Raw genomic sequence first — 12,720 nt, forward strand, 5'->3', positions numbered from 1 at the left:
TTTGTGTTGGAAGTTTGTTTTCGCTGTTCTATTTAGACAGTGCTACCTGCAGACCCTCTGTGCTTTTCAGACTTGCGTCTGCCTTGAAGCCCACCTCTGCTTGCTCTGTAACAGGCGGTCTGCACAACAGCACTGAGCCTGTTTGCTGGTATGCAAACTGAGGATGAAAATATTTCCCCCGAAGAGTTATTGTGTGAATTAAAAGAGAGCATTTTATAAAGTCCTGAGTGCCTGCCAGGTACTCATTACTTGCAGATACTTAAAAAGTACCTTTAAAATAGTTTGTTAAATATAGTGTTATTTCTGACAGCTTTTTAAAAATAGAAGTTACCCCATAGTATTTAGAAAATGCTACATATACAAGGAATGTTTATAACATGTGAATAAGACAACAAAGAATAACATTAACATGAATGACTGAGTACCCAGCATTAACTCAGCAGATAGAGCTGAGCCTGGCCCAGTTTCTCTCACCTCCCTCTAACCCCACAATCCTGAAGGTTGAGTTTATTACTTCCTTGTTTTCCTTTATAGTTTTTTCACATATTTGTATATCCCCTACATTGTTTTGCTTGTTTTTGAATTTTATATAAATAATATAATACTGTATGTTTTCTTCTGCAACACCTATTTCTCCTGCTCAACGTCATATTTGGGAGAGTCATCCTTGCTTGTACTTGTAATCCGTTAACGATCACAGCTGTATTGTATTGTATGAAAACATCACTATTTCTCCACTTTCTTTTGATGGCTATTTAGATTGTTTCCAGTTTTTGTGTTATTAGAGAGAGAGCTAAGAATGTTCCTCTGCAGAGTCCTGTTCATGCCTCCTTATGAACGTATTATTTCTCTAGCATGGATGTTCAGGAGTAGACCTGCTGGGTTGTAGGGTGCGCCCAGCTTCAAACTCCACATGATAATGGCAAATGGATTTCCACAGAGCTTGTTAGATTTTACCCTCCCTCAGCCAAGTGTAAGTGTTCCCTCTCTGGATCTCCTATAGTTCTTTAAAATTACTACATTTTTGTTTAAAGAATTTTGTCAGTTGCCTGTCACACCATCTTAACAATAACCCTGATGACCTTTATTTTTTAAAAATTAGTTTTGTCCTTTGCAGCAGCCTCTTTTATGTCTCTGTTTTCCAACGGTCCGTTGCACCTTTTCTCAAATTCAGTAAAGTCCAGACATCCAGAAGTAGCTGGTTATGTTTGCTAGCTAAGTTTTTCTCCCAAGCAAACCACATCATAATAATGTACTTGTTCCCTTATGATAAATAAAGACCGTCAGCTGCTCCTGACCTCTAAAGACAGTTCGGGCAGAAAAATGTGCACATCTTTTCTTGGTCTCTTTTTTCCCTGAACTGGAGTTGAGATGGAGAAAGGGTGACGCACAGAGGGCTGTTTGCAAGCTGCAATGGCCTCACCTGTGTTTTGTTCTGTGTTGCAGAAGTCCAGAAGCTTGAGTAAACGACTCAACTTGTGTTTGCTGCTGTTCCGCTTTCTGCCCTTCACCCACTTGTGTTTTTCTCAGCCAGTGATTCTTCTGATATGCTCCATTCCAATTTTCATATTACAGTTCCTCCTAATCTTGTGCTCTATACTTGGTGGTCCATAATTTTAGTTGACTGATGTCAGTATTTTGCCTGTTGTCAGACTTGTTGCCACTATCAGCCACACTCATTTTCTGAGGTTTTCCAGGGAAGTATACCAGGATCTAGCCTAGTGCCTAGTACTGACTATTCAGTAGATATTTATTGAATGAAGAAAGGAAAGATGTCAATGCAGTGAGCACTGAAATGCCTTTTCCCTGCTCAGCAGTAATAATTTCCCTAAAAGCTATGCACAAAAATCATGCATACAGTTCTGCCCATGAGTAGCAGTGTAGGCCAGAAGTAGTCATTTCTTCTGGAGCTTCACTCTGGTTTTTTGCAAAATGAGAGTAGTAGACAGTGATCTGTAAGATTCCTTTTGACTCTTAACAGTTTGTATTCTATCTTCAACTGAAATGAAAAGTAGTTTCTCACAGGATGTTTGGGCACCACCACCAGAGCCTGAGTCCATCTATCTCACCAGGCTTTAGGCCCATAACTGTGTCACAGCGACCTCCAGTTATTGTCTCTCATAACCCCAGCAAGTGGGGCATACATCGAACTCCCTTCTCTTTCTTTGTTACTTAGGGTTGATCTGTTCTAGAGAAAGAATACATTTATCCTTCTTTTGAGAAAGTGTAATGAATGTCTTTGGCTTCCAATTTCATTCACCAGGCAACCCAGGCATTGTTCAGTACAAAACCTTGAGCTCTGCCCTCTTGCTCTCTCCCCTCCTGCCCCAGCCCCACAGCTGTGACCAGGGCAGTTCGTCCTACCTACCCTTTGTTACTTGCTGTATAACTTAACCCCATGTCTCTTCTCACGCTCCAGCTACCATCTTGGAGTCAGAGTTGGTTTTTACTGTTGGGCCTTTCCTTGGAGTCAATGGGTCTGTCTTCATCTGGTGCTGGAGGCAGGTTGCCCAATCCTTTCTCCTGTAGTTTCTCTGCTAGGGACTCCTCAACTCCAGGGAGTGGTGAGTGAGGGCCGGAACCCGTCCCTGTGCTCCCTGCCCTGTCTTCCTACAGCTGTTGCGGGGACTCCCACTCTAAGGTGTGTTAGCGCTACAACCGCTTTCAAGGAGCGTTCTGACTCTTGGGATTCCCACATGACTGACATTTCCTAAACCTGTTACTTGTGTAGAATTCGTCTTTTGAGCACCTGTGAACTCTGGATTTAAAGCGAAAGGCTCCAGAGAGCAGACGACAAGGAGCAAGGGACACAGACTCTGTCTTAACTTTCCGTCAGTTGTAAACACTGTCCGGCCACTCCTGAGGGTCCGGGCCATACAGCTGCGTACTTGACCATGAACCAAACTTGAGTAGGCTCTTTCTGACCTTCATTCAGGGACATAAAATAATCTAATCTTGTCATGATGTTATGAATCTGCTGTTTGAAAATCCAATGTAAGTCTGGCAAATTTTAGGCTAAGGAGAATAAGGCAGGAGAAGAATTCTGTAACCAAAAATATGGAAAAGGGAGAACTTCTTTGACGAAGGATTTATTTTTAGGAACATTAAATTAACTCTAAATTAAATTTGGAATTTCAAAACTCTTTGTAGTTTTTTTTTTAGTGTTAAAAATTACTTCTTATTGAAAGCCCAGTTGTTAACCTCCAGGCTCCATCCACATAAAGGACCTGAGGTTTACTGGGCTGTCCAGCCATGAAGAAGAAGCAGCCAGAGGATCTGAGATAATTCACCCCTCCTAACTGCTTACTTGACAAAACTGTACAAAAACATATTGTGCCAAATGTTCTCTTCACAAAAGAAGCAGTTAATATCATCCTATCTCTAGAAGAACAGATTACTTTTGTTCCTTGGTAGTGCAAGGAGAGAAACATCCTTTTATGCTTATAAGGGAAAAATGAGAGAAATCACCTGAAGTGAAAACTTCACTGATAGGAGAATACGCGCTCCAGCCAGTCTTCTGTCGTGTCTTTGATTAATGTAAAAGCCTTGACCTGTTAAGTATTCACATTAATATTTTAAATTATCAGTGATAAAAGTCTCTTTTGTAGTACTAACTCACTTAGTATTTTATTAAATTAGACAGGCTTGAAAGTGCTTCAGAAAACCTATAACACTCATTTAGTATTCTTATTTTAGTTTAATGTCTTTTGAAAGAGAGCCATATATTCTCCAATGGTTAAGTTGCAGCAATTATTAAAAATAAATTATCATGTTAATAAGTTGGTTCATCCTTAAATCCAGTAGAAAATTTAGAAATGTACATAAACATGTGATACAAAATTTTCCCTTGGAGGAAGCAAGGAAATGCATTTATTACAGATTCTGCATTGAGTGGGCTTAACTTGGAAGAGGAATTTTTAAATGCTAAATTAAGAGCACATTTATTTTGAACTACATATTTAATTTTTGCTCGCTTTACATCTGTTATACAGCAGAGTTAGTGATACATATAAAAGTAAGCTCACAGTTGAGCTTTATGTAATTAGTCATGTAATTATACAAAATTTAGGTTTATCTAGCTATATTATTAAAAAGCATCTCATTAAAATAGTTCTGAATAACTTCATTCAAATTTAGGTATTGCTGGAATGACAATATTCGTTTTGTCTGGAAGTTTATATCTGAATAAGAAAACAGTGAAATGTTCAAATGGGTCTGTAATTTTGAGGAAAAAGAAGTGAGCGATGAGTCTGTTCTTGAAGTCAGTTTCCTAGTCTATTACCATTCATTATCATAGCTGCAAAATCCACATTTCTAAAAGGCTGACCATGTTTTATTAAATCTGAAAAATAAATCACTGAGTCTTTTTTATGAAAACAGTAGAACAGAAAGTGGAGCAGCTCTGCTTTAGTATTAGTCTTTGTTTTGAGGAATTAGGACTCCTCGGAAGCTCGCCTAGACATCATCATGTTGTTAAAGATCACTAAATATGGTTTTCTTGCGTGTATTTGCCAAACTGTTTTCTCCCACCAAGTCTTATTCAGAATCTGTACTTTTTTTGAGCTTGGCCAGTGGACACTACTCCCTTTCCTCGTGCCAGCCAAGCACAGTGTCTCATTTGAATGATGGCATCATTGCCCTTAGGTTCAGGTCTGTTTTGATCTTAGAGGAATCTTGGCTGCTGTTTTCATCCATTTATAGTTATTTGCTGTTACTTAACCCTTAACGCTGCGTGGATGGCACTGTTCCTTTCTGGGAGCCTCAAGCTGGCCTGTAAACACAGGGTTTGTGTGTTCATCAACTAGTAATCTGCCAACTGCTGAGAACCAGTGTGGCCCCGGGGAAGTTGGCGCTCTGGAACTCTGTAGTCAGAGAACTTCTGGATCTCAGTGCCAGGGCGAGAGTGGGTCTGATTTTCACTGAATGGAGTCGTCCAGTCAGCTGTTCTCTCGGGATTAAAGCTCATCAAGACAGCCTTTCTTCTGCTCTTACTGGGGCTTACTCAAGGACTGATTTGAGTACGTTTCTTTTTTCTTCAAACTTTTCAAAATGTGCCAGAGATTTTTGTTGATTTGTTTGAAAGCGTTTGCATTTAAATGATTTCAAAGACCGTTTTCATGAATAGATTCTGGCTCTTTTACTCTTTGTACTTAGTACGGATGGTGGAATTGTGGTTGGATCGTGTTCTCGTTTTTTCCTTTACATTTTTTTGGGGACTTCAAAGACCAAGAAGGGCTCACCCCACTTTTCTCACCCCCTTTCCTCCATTTAGAGTTTACAGTTAGGGGGAGGATGAACCAAGGACAAGTTTAACTTACAGGATTCTGTCTGTGATTTTCGCTGGGGGACTTTATGTTTAACACTCACTATCTGTAAATAAGAGGCTACTGATGATGACGATGTGGATGTGTCTGGAGTGGAGGTGAAAACCATAAGAGGCTAAGAGTCATGTATTTCATTGAGTCATGTGTTGTCAAATGATCATTGAGACAGTAATAGAAGAGGGTCACAGGGAGGTTTATGGCTCTTGCTGTATGGAATTAAAAAATTTGGAGGAAGGAGATGTTATTTTACTTAAGATCATATTTGACCTGCGTGGAGAGGAATAGAGAAGGGGATTTGAAATAAGAGATTTCTGGGCAAACAATAAGAGGCAAGAAATTACCCCAGTGCAGGGAGCTGAACCTGAATATACCTTCCAGGATATAGAGGAAGTCAGTGGAAGTTGGGGGCCAGACTTTCTGTGTGTGTGTATGTTGGGGGTTCGGGGGGAGGTGAGGCAAGGAGGGCACAATAAAGATGTGGAATGCCTGTCTAAGGAGTTAAATTCTGAGAGTAGACTGGGAGGTGACGTAGAAGAGTTTGGATTCAGAGAGTGAAAGGCTCAAAGCATGGTTCTGAGTAGATCTACTGGTGGAGATTCCTTTGGCAGTGGAGATTATCGCTAAAAGCTCCTGTCATCATCTCTTGGGGTGAAGTGGTGCCAAAGGGCTTGAAGAAGGAAGAAAACACATTCATTCATGCGTGGGGTTTTTTGGTAATTATTGGAGGCAGCGTATGAGAGGTGCTCTAAAAGGGGTTTTCCATATTATCTGTTTCCGTTCTTGCATCCTGCGAAGTAGGTACTAGCCTACTTTATAGATGAGTGAACATAGGCCCTTAAATGAGACAACCAGTAGTGGTAACAGTTCATTGCCGGGCCCATCTGACTGCCAAGGCCCAGCTGTTGTACTCCCTTGCCCTGACTCATGGAGCATGGAAATGGGAACAGATGAACTTTTTATCCTGTGTTTGATTTGTCATGTGCTCCTTTCTTAGGAATTATTAAATGGGTCCAAATTAGGACTATATTCCTGCGTGTTCTTATATGCATAATTGCGTGTGTCTCAGTACACGAGTTTGAGTTTGATGCAGATGTGGTTGTGAGACTTAGCTCAGTCACAGCATCTGAGAAAATGCTCTTTTCTGATAATTTAGAGAAGAATGTCAGTTGACAAAATTTGGGTCATTAGTATATTTTATATCAATTTAGAACAAATAGGAAGCGATGATTATTTCCTACCAAGTACAGTCGTGCACCACATAACATCATTTCAAAAGTCATTGACAGACCGCGCATATGATGATGGTCCCATGAGATTAGTACCATGTAGCCTAGGTGTGTAGTAGGCTGTAACATCTAGGTTTGTGTAGGTGCACTCTATGGAGTTCGCACAACGAAATCGCCTAATGACGCATTTCCTAGAATGTGTCTCCGTCATTAAGCAACACATGACTGTAGTAATTTTAGTATATCAAAAATGAAGTCAATGTCGTAGTTTCCTAGAATAAAAGTTACAGGGTAAACTGGAATGTTTGGAAAAGAACATTTTTGATTAATTTTCTTATTCATCAAAAGTTAGCTAGAGAAGTTTTAATTTTAGCGTTTGTAAATCATTGCAGAAATGTTAGTACACAACTGAATTTCTTATTGATAGTAGAGTGAAGTTTATTTTGTAATGGGAGGAGGATCTTGGTGTCATCACTCTGATGATTAATAATTATTTTATGTTTTAAAAAATATATACTATGTATAAGAGGTTGGAAATTTGAAGAAGTAGGTACTGATGCCCGGTGAGTTGCCTGCTACCAATACCAGCAATCTCTCTGCCTCCTGCCTAAGACATTCTGGGAGGTTTTTTAAAAAATTGACATGAGCTTGTTTTTATAATTTGCCACTTTTTCCCAAAAGCAGTTTCCCCCAATATATGGTTAATTGAGGAATATCTATTAGTGAGTTCTGGTTAAGTGAGATTTACATATATATTTCAGATTGCTATTTTATCCTCAAATCGAGCTAAATGAAGGCCTTTCTTGTGGGAACATTTTGTTTTGGGATCCTGATTTTTATTTCTTTTTGTATAACCTGCATTTTCTTCAGCAAAAATAGTTTTAGGTTCACAAACAAGAAGCAGCTGTCTGAAATATGTTCATTGACTCAGCTGGGTGTCTGCAGTTGCCCAACAAGACTTATTTGATTTGGATAGTGTAAAGAAATAAAAATAAGCATTCAGATTAGATTTTGGCTGCTGTAATAGGAACTTCTGTCTGTAACTTGATGTCTTGAAATCCACATGTAGTATCATCTTATGTTGAAATTTGGAGAGATTTGAGCCTAAGCACCATTGAGACTGTTAATAAGAGTCTAGCTTAAAGTATAGCATGCTTACTATTGCTTCTGAGTGATTTCTTTGATCCTCAAAGGAAAACATTGAATCTTCATCTCAAGATTGACCTGACGAGGGATACGTCTCAATATTGTTCACAAGATGAAAAAAAAAAATGTAATTTTATGTGTGTGTGTTATTTGGTGAAAAGCATTGAATGCTTTAGTTCACCGAAGAAAATCAATCCAAAGAATGAAATGGACAAAGCCAGAAGCATATTGAGAATGATGTCCCAAAAGACTTTGAGGAACTGTAAAATTGAGTGCAGTGGTATAAAACTATTCACACATTTTATTAGGTCCACGTAGGCCTGCAAACTGACTGTCTCCTTGAGAGACTGTTGCTGTAGGCATTTACAGACAAAAAGAGTGTTGATAAGTCCCTGGCATAACTAAATATTCACAATGGAAAAATGTATTAAAAGAATAAATTTTATCGCACTTAGAAATCCAACTTAATTTTATGATTCTGTTTTCCAAGATCCTTTTCTTGAAAATCATATGTCTCCAAAGTTTCTACTTGTAACTGTTCATCTGTTCATCCCTGATAGGTACAGAAAGTTTAATATGGTTGGGCAAAGTTCCAAACACCAAATATGACAATTGATAAAGCTCATTATTAAAACTTGGCGAATTGGAAATGCTGCCTCCTGTTTGATGGCTTTCAGAGGAACTGTAACCTTATGTCCGGAAGGGTGAATTGAGAATTAGGGCAGATGGCTTAGTGTGAGACCTTAAGAATTTCTTCACCTTAGCTCCCTGAGTGTAAAATAAGTGCATTAACTCTTGTACTTATTCTTATATAACTCTTTGCATAGGTTATTTGAGAAAGATTGTTCTTATTCTAAAATCACAATATGAAAAGTAAGTACTGAGAGGATTTGACCTCTTAGTAGAAAAGTCCTCGCTACTTTATATGATGCCAAGTGGCATTTTAAGTTCAAGGGGACCTAGGATACTCTGACTTCAGTTTTCAAGCACAGTTGAATGTGGCATTTCATGGAAAGGACCTAGGTTGAGAATGTTTTGTAGTCGAGGTAGAAACTTCGTGGAAGGTTTGCAGTATTTTTGTAAGTGTGTTGTGCTGTACTGTTACTGGCTCCTCAAGACAGCAGCCCCTATGTATAAGGTGTAAATTATTTAGACGTTGAAGTTGACGATGGTATAAAAAAGCAGCTGGAACAGAGGAAGAATGGAGACTATGGCATTCTTTTGATGAAAGTGCTATATGTTGTCTCTTGGAATGTGGTGTGGTGAGTTAATTAAACCTTTCCAGGAGAATATTATGATCTTATGATAAACTTTCTCATTGTCTGGATGCCTTCTTAGTTCTCGTATCTTGGTTTGTCTCTTTTTCAAGGTGCCTGGCAAGGCAGTGGATGCTCAGTACATTTATTTTGAATGTTGAACGACTGTTGGTCCTTTAATTAACGAAATTAATCAATGATGATTTTAATGAAATGAACTTTTTATACTTTGTGAAAAGTGTCAATGATTTGCTTTATTGTTGTTTTAAAAATATTAAATGAATAAACTGCAGTTGCCTTCGGAAATGTTACCTTTTTGACTTTCTCAGTGATGAATGAAAATGAGACATTAACCCCATGGATGGCTTTGTGCTAGTTGTCACTCCTTGACCTTGAACAAGTTCTGGGAGCTTGATCAAATTTCTTAGTTTGGACCTGAATTTCCTCTTCTGTCAACGAGAGAGTTAAATTGGATAATCCTTAAAGTTGGTTCTAACTCTATAAATCTGTGATTTTGAATGAAGAACAAAAGAGGAGTTCAGAATAAGTATGAGTATTCCCAAGTCAAGTTAGATGAGGTTTATAAGAGGAGGAGTTCCACATTCAGTAAGTTTTTAGCAGAGTTTTGATGAGGAAGAGAAAAGAACAAATTGGTAGAGAAAACATTTCTTATAGTAGAAATGGCATAATGATTGCATGGTAGTGAGACCTGTAGGGGGGTATAACGGTAATGAGATTTGTTTGATTAGAGCAAAGAGGTTTTCCTGGGGCAAGATAATGAGTTTTCATATTCTGTGTCTAAAAGCTCAATTTCTGGTAAAACAGCCATTTAAAATCTGTATTTAATAAAGCTTTGTTCTATACTTTTTTAACCCCCAGCATTTTTGCTTGAGTTCCCACCTTCCCCCGCTCCCCTCCTCCCCTCCTCCAACCACAGGAATCATATTATTCACTTCCTCTTTTAACCAAAAATTTTCCTCAAAAAATTCAGAACATGGCCAAAAGTTTAAAAATTGTCAGGCTGTTGGAGAATGAAAATAATACTGATTAAGATGAAAGTGTGTCTCCTTTATAATATGATTTTCCTTTTTATAAATTGTTCTTGATAAAGAAACAGATTATTAATAAGACTCATTTCAAATTTTTTTCCTAGAAATATCTCTTATTCAGGATAACATTTGTCTACTGTAAACTCTTTCAAAAATTAGCATAACATGAGGCTGGCCCAGTGGTGTAGTGGTTAAGTTTGTGTATTCTGCTTCGGCAGCCTGGGGTCCGCAGGTTCAGATCCTGGGCACGGACCTACACACCGCTCCTTAAGCCATGCTGTGACGGCATCCCACATACAAAATAGGGGAAGATTGGTGCACGTGTCAGCTCAGTGACAATCTTTCTCACCTAAATAGATAAATAAAGTAAAATAAGCATAACATATAACATGAAGAATTATTTTAAAAATTAAGAAGCCTGTTTGTTAGAAATATGTTTCCTAATATCTAAACATGTATCTTTTCTTCATTTAGTAGTTTCTTTTCATCTAAAAGATTCAGAACAGTTTGTATGGAAGAGGAGCTGTCTTCAGTGACAGTCCTCAAGTGTTTCATTGATGTTGGAGGACAGAAATGAACTTCTTTTTTACTGTGGTGTGACCACAAAATGTAAAGTTAATCATTCTCCCTTTCGGAAAAAAAAAATGCATTCAAACTTCCATATGATGTAATTTGACCAAAACCATTAATAATACTCATGATGATGGATTTTTCAAGGGGCAAGAGCCTTCAAGTAAATCATCGGTAATGCCTTAAAAGTTGGAAATAAGGGTTAGAGGAGCCTGAAAATGAGGCATTCACATGTAAATATCTTTGAAAATTCTCAGACTGTGTAAGTAGTATTAAAAACTCTGGCTGTTTATTCTACTTGATTCTTCTCATAAGTGCCAGTAATGCCTTTGATCCAGGAAGGTGTATATGAATGTTCTTTCAAACACACACACTGTAATTCCTAAGTCTCTGTCTCACTACCCTTTTAATTTTCCACAAATTATTCCAAGCTTATAATGATCATGTAAAAAGATCTCCTTAGTAATGATTTTAAAGTTGTATCATTTTGAAAGTTTCAGACTGGAAACCTTTGCACTAGTCATGACTTTGGGACTCGTAATGGAGCTGGATGACTGATCCCAGTGTGTGGCTGCCAAGGAGAGGGAAGACATCGAGGCGTGCGATGCGTAGAATTGCTTTGACTCTCCCGTCCCCTGGCAGCAGTTGCAGCCTGGCGGCAGCAGTCCCAAATCTGTGCATTTGCACGTTTGAAAGCTGCTTTTCTTAGGCTCCCACAGCAGTTTGTATAGAGGAGGAGCCAAAGTAAGATGTCTACAGAGACTTTCTCAAAAGCAATTCACTCACAACCTACAAAGAAGCCCTGTTAGATCTGGGCCTGTCCCTGCCCTCCTCTGACTTCTGTTAAAGCCTTCGCTGAAGCAGGCCTGATAAGTTCTGTTGTGTTGAAATCTGTTGTAGGGTGTTTTCAAGAAATAGAGCCTTAGAATAATTTAGAGCTGGATGGGCCTCTCCAGGGCCAATGGAGGGAACCGGAGATTCGGAGGTGATGTGGCCAAGGCATGCTCCCGCCTCGCGGCAGTGTTTGAATCCAAGTTCTCAGACTTCCACTTAGTGTGTGTTTACTGTGTCGGAAATATGGTCCTACGAGTAGTAAGATAAAAGTAGCAAAATAAAAATGAAAAGGACATTTTTAACTGTGGCTTAAATGGGAGTGGGGCTGGCCCCGTGGCCGAGTGGTTCAAGTTCTGCACTGTGCTTTGGCGGCCCGGGTTCACGGGTTCAGATCCCAGGTGTGGACCTACTCCACTCATCAGCCGTGCTGTGGAGACATCCCACGTATAAAGTAGAGGAAGATTGGTGCAAATGTTAGCTCAGGGTGAACCTTCTTCATGCAAAAAAAAGAGGAGAATTGGCAATGGATGTTAGCTCAGGGCAAATCTTCCTCACCAAAAAAAAAAAAAAAAAAAAGTTAAATGGGAGTGTCAGTTGCCCCAAATCTGACTGGAAGACACAGATAAAAATTTCTGACCCTGGAAATTGGAGCTGATTCCAAGCTGATCGAATGTGTGGTGGGTGTATCCTTCTCTGTGAGAGGATGAGAGGTAAAGATGGCAGTTTGGAGGGAAATCAGAGGTTTTCTTCTCAAATACGAAAGGCTATCCTAGGAACCTGTCTATCAGCCATCCCGTTTTGAGCACCTGGTGAGGAAGTGGCCCCTCCTCAGCTAAGGCTGAAGGACGGTGTTGGTGGGAAGCAGAAGTGGTTCCTCCGCCCTCCCAGTCAACAGTAATGCTTCCCACCTTAGTAACTGCTGGGTCTGTTCCCTGGTCTCGGTCCCCTCCTTGAAATCACTGGTATGAATTGCCCCACAGAAGCTGGTTTGCACCTTCCTGATCCATTTTCTTTGGTAATTGTGAAGAAACCACAAAGGCCCTATTTGCCTTTCGTGCACAGCTGGGCAGCACTTACCACAGGGACCTTTTAGATTAAAAATGCAACTGTACTACCTAAGAAGAATTCATTGGAAATGTCCCCTTTCCTTTGCGGGAAGAATAAAAAGGCAGTGTGGTATAGTGGCAAGGGTGCTAATTTTGTGGTTGAGAAACCTGGATCTTGACTCTGCCACTAATTTGTTTGGTGAAGTTGAGCTAACCATTGACCCTCTTTAGGTCTTGGTTTCCTCATCTGTAAATTGGAGGACACAGTG

General features: G+C 39.4%; 1 protein-coding gene across 19 annotated transcripts in view; it reads left to right on the forward strand.

Annotated features, from left to right (window-relative positions):
• Positions 1 to 12,720, forward strand: part of BBX (BBX high mobility group box domain containing) — a 258,518-nt gene that overhangs the window by 124,865 nt on the left and 120,933 nt on the right. The gene's annotated exons all lie outside the window — the stretch shown is intronic.

Source organism: Equus asinus, chromosome 5 (assembly GCF_041296235.1).
Source record: "Equus asinus isolate D_3611 breed Donkey chromosome 5, EquAss-T2T_v2, whole genome shotgun sequence".
Classification (NCBI taxonomy): Eukaryota; Metazoa; Chordata; class Mammalia; order Perissodactyla; family Equidae; genus Equus; species Equus asinus.